The 4,686-nt window shown below is 36.4% G+C and overlaps 1 pseudogene; it reads right to left on the bottom strand.

The window, feature by feature from the left end:
• Window positions 1-2,396: 2,396 nt before the first annotated feature.
• LOC134391809 (olfactory receptor 5J3-like) lies at window positions 2,397-3,337 on the bottom strand (annotated as a pseudogene).
• Between the last annotated feature and the right edge of the window lie 1,349 nt (window positions 3,338-4,686).

The following is a 4,686-nucleotide window of genomic DNA, read 5'->3' as shown; positions in this document are numbered from 1 at the left end:
CTTATTCATTCATTCATTGAACAAGCATTTGTTCAATGTAGGCATTTTGACTTGCCTGTCATTAAAGGCACACTTCTTAAGGCCTACTGGAAGATGCAGACATAAAAAAAGAAAAAGTTTCTCAATGTGAGAAACACACAAACACATTTAAAAAGAGTATAGAGTTATAGAGGTACAGAAAGAAGGACATAATAAATTTAGACTCATCTGAGATTTAGTTTATGATAATGAAATGTCATTAGAAAGCTGTTTGTCGTATCCTCATGACTCCTTTCCTTTATTAGGCAGTATTTTTGCTTTTGAAAACTCGGCTATAACAATAATGGTGATTACTTATTTTTTGTCAAATGCATGTGCTGTTGTGGTGATATGTGATCAAAATATTTGACAATTTGATTATTCTGGAAGAAACAATGTGCTGTACAGAAACAACAAAATAAAATTTGCTTTGACATGTTTAGTTACATATTTACATAAATTTAATTGCTGAGCTGAGCAATAGGATAAAAAATCATAGACTTTTGTAGACTTAACTGAGCAGATTTATTGTTAGGTGCTGTCATTCCTCTTGATAGATATAAGCATTCTTTTCAGAAACCCTAAACCATTGTTCACTACATAATACAAATGTGTCATTTAACAAAGGCTATGTTTGCTTTCTCAACAATTGTGGGAATAATGATGGTGTTGGACTGAGTGTTTGATGCATGTCTCAGTGAGCAGAACTATAAGCACCATATGGAATGATGTATGAAAATAAGCAATATGGGGTTCTAAGTGCCCTTTTGTTAAAAAGAAAATATAGCATTTAGTACTTTCAAATGGGTATACTGTATAAGGGAAGTTTCCTAAAGGCTGATATTTGATGAATTCCATTGTACTCAAATGTATTAGAGTACCTTTACATTGTCATTTTGGTATTTGTATTATTTGACAGAAGTGGGGTTGCCATAAAAAGAAACTCTTCTATACCTGTGGAATTATTGTTTTCAAATCTAATATTCACATTTTTTACAATTGTGGGCAAAGATGGCATATAAAATACATACAGGATGTTCTATTTATTAATGTAAAATGTGGAGGAGGCCTATGTACAAGTGTTGGGGCTCAGAAAGCAATACCCCAAATTATGGTGCTTTGGTTTGCTGAGCACTTTGTACTAAAGGAAATTAAAGGGCCTTAGAAGAGGCCTCAGACCCAAGGACTTTATCAACTTCTACTGTTTCTCCTCCCAAGCATAGTGTAGAACTTCCTGAAATTCTATCTGAAGCTCCTCCAAATTAATTGCCTTTTGTCCCCTCTCTGAAATTTTATTAACCAAAGAGAATTAAACTCATTGAGAAATGTCACCACACCTAGTCACAATTTGTTACAATCTAGTTTCTGCTTTTCTGGTTCTATTCACTTTCCAAAGAGAATCATTTACCAACCATTGTCAGTTTTTTCTACTCATTCTGTTCCCTTGTAAACCATTTACTACTCCTCAGAATTGCCTATATGTCCTCAACTCCCTCTCCCCCATGGAAAGGATGCTACTTAAGTTTCAGCCACCTGGCCCTTTTTGGGGTTCCATATTATGCATGGTTCCTGTGCACACTTGCATGTTAATAAATGTGTGTTTTTTTTTCTCCTGTTAACTGTCAGTTCATTTCAGCAAACCTTCATAGGGTAGAAAGGAAGCTTTCTCTTCAACCAGACACAGGTATATGACTGTAGGTGTGTTGAATTTTAGCTCTCAAACATTGATGTTGTCTCATCTTGGGTAAGTAAGCTTTTAACTCCATTGATGCTTGGTTTTCTCACCTGTAAAACAACTCAGCTGTCAGAAAGTGGTTAAGAGACAGGAAAATTCTGTTTACTTTCTGTAACCAATTCTCCTCAAGAGGGGTGTGTGTGTGTGTGTGTGTGTGTGTGTGTGTGTAAGAGAGAGAGAGAGAGAGAGAGAGTGTGTGAGTGTGTGTGCGTGTGTGTGTGTGTATTTCCCCTTCATTTTACCCTGAAAATAAGGTATATAAACCCAGATCTTGATCTGTAATTTTTGCGTGAGCTAGTTTTATTGTGTGCTACAATGTGCTTATGAATGAACTTTGTTTTTTACTCTGGTTAATATATTCTTCTGTAAGTTTAATTCAAAGGCCTCCCAACTAGTGAACCTAAGAGCATAAAGAAAGAGTTTTCCCTATATGTGGGTGTGTTTGTGAATGGGTGCATGTGTGTGTGTGTGTGTTTGTGTGTGCATGAGTTTGTGTATTTCTAAAGTCCAGCTATGACTGTTATCTTTGAATATATGCTGCTTTGAAAATACCTCATTTTACCTCTCAAAGTCCCAGATATATTTAACAATGTATCTGCCTGCTGCATCAATAAATATCCCTTAAATGTTTCTGCGTGAAAATTTATGTCCACTCAGCAAGTATTTTTCTCTTCATGATTCTTTTCATGGATTCTTTGGCTTCCCTGTTTCTCACACTGTATTTCAGAAGATTTAGTATTGGCAGAAAAATGGTATAAAACACAGACAGTATTTTGGCTTTGTCTTGGGGATAGCTAGAGCTGATACCCATAAAGGAAATATTACAGTTCCATAGAACAGAGACATCACCATTAGGTGAGAGGCACACGTGGATAAGGCTTTATATCTGCCTCTGGTTGAGTGGATCTTCAGGACAGTGAGAAGGATTCCGAGATAGGAACTAGCTACTACAAAAAGGTAATCACAGAGATTACTCCAGAGAGGACAATTAATAAAACCTCACTGTGTTGGGTATCAGAAGAGGGGAGCTGAAAGATCAATGGTACATCACAGAAATAATGGCTAATAATATTGGGCCCACAGAAAGATAGACTGAGCAAGCTGCTCAGGTGGGTGAGTGAGTTGGCACAACCTAGCAGGTAGGAAGCAGTCAACAGGTAGAGGGAGAATGTGGGGGTCATGAGAACTTTGTAGTGAAGTGAGCATCAAATGGCAAGATACCAGCCGTACACCATTGCAGGCAGGAGGAAGCATCCAGTAGTCAAGAATATGCTGATGAAGGAATACTGAAGAAGGCAACCATGATAGGAGACGACTTTCTGTCCTGTTGTATAGTTCACCAACATTTTAGGAATGAAGACTGAGGAATAGCAGAAATCCAAGAAAGCCAGCTGGCTAAGGAAAAAGTACTTGGGAGAATGGAGCTGGATACTAGCTGGAATTATTGTGATAACCAAATGTTGCCCCCCACAGTAATGAGATAGATCACGAGAAACAGCACTAAAAGGACAGTATTCAGTTCAGTGTCATGAGTCGGCCTCGAGGGATGAATTCAGCTATCACACTAACATTTCTGTCAGCCATTTATGTGGCTCATTTATGAAATGAAAGACCTGTAGGCAACAAGAGGAAAGAGAAAATAACCAAAGAGTACAGCTTGGATATATAAATTCAATCTACTGGCATCTTTAGAAAATTTCATGGTTTTAATTATCAATGATAATATTCCATCTCACCCCAGCTAGAATGGCTGTTATCAACAAGACAGAAAATAATAAATGCTGGAGAGGATGTAGAGAAAAGTGAACCCTTCTACATTGTTGGTGGGAATGTAAATTGGTACAGTCATTGTGGAAAACCATGTGGAGATCCCTCAGAAAACTAAAAGTAGATCTGCCTTACAATGCACCTCTCCTATTACTGGTTATATACCCAGAGGAAATGAAATCAGCATATCAAAAAAACACCTGAACTCCCATGTTCATTGCCACCCTATTCACGATAAGCAAGAGATGGAACCATCCTAAATGCCCATCAGTGGATGAATGGATAAAAGTACTGTGTATACATACACAATACCATTTAGCTAGGAAAACAAATGATATTCTATCATTTACCATTACACAGATGGAGATGAAAACTATCATGGTAAGTGAACTAAATCAGAAACAGAAAGACAAATATCACATGGTTCCACTTACATGTGGGATCTAAGGAACAGAAAAGTGGCTTTCATAGAGGTAGAGAGTAGAATAATGGTTATTGGAAGCTGGGGGTGGGAGGAGAAGGGGCGGAGTAATGAGTACAAAACTATACTAGGTACCCTAAGAGAATCATTGTGCAGTACATATGTGTATTGAAACAACACACTGTGCTCCATAAAAATAAATATAAATAAAATTGAAAAAAATATTCCATAGTAAACTCAAATCCTGCAACTATGAAAAGGTAGGATAAAATAAAACTTCAGTTGGATCCCACCAAGAAATATAAATTGGCATTATGTATCACATAAGAACCTGTGGGAAACTAGAATCCTCCTGGAGAGCCCTAATGGGATTAGGTATTTAACAGAAAGAGTTCTGGAGATGGATCCCAGTTAACAGTATATTCCAGATTCCAAAATACAAGGCTAGAACCTCATCTTTAAAGGAAGAAAATCCTTTAGCAAAAAACAAAGCAAATTAACAAAAACATTCTCAATATTAACAGGCAAATTTTTGAGATATATAACAAAATTGTTCTGTGTGATATTTAGACAATGAATACACATCACACATATGTTAATCAATAAAACAAAAGGAATATAGTCATATGTTTGTGTGTTGAATATGAGTATATGAATTTATATATGTGTGTATACATAGGCATACATATTAATATTATCTAATAAAACTTACAGATTGCCAATAAAAAAAAGGAGAAAGAGAATC

This window comes from Cynocephalus volans, chromosome 12, assembly GCF_027409185.1.
Source record: "Cynocephalus volans isolate mCynVol1 chromosome 12, mCynVol1.pri, whole genome shotgun sequence".
Taxonomy (NCBI): Eukaryota; Metazoa; Chordata; class Mammalia; order Dermoptera; family Cynocephalidae; genus Cynocephalus; species Cynocephalus volans.
Note: the sequence above shows the minus strand (reverse complement) of the source record. Positions and strands in the feature narration are given on the sequence as shown.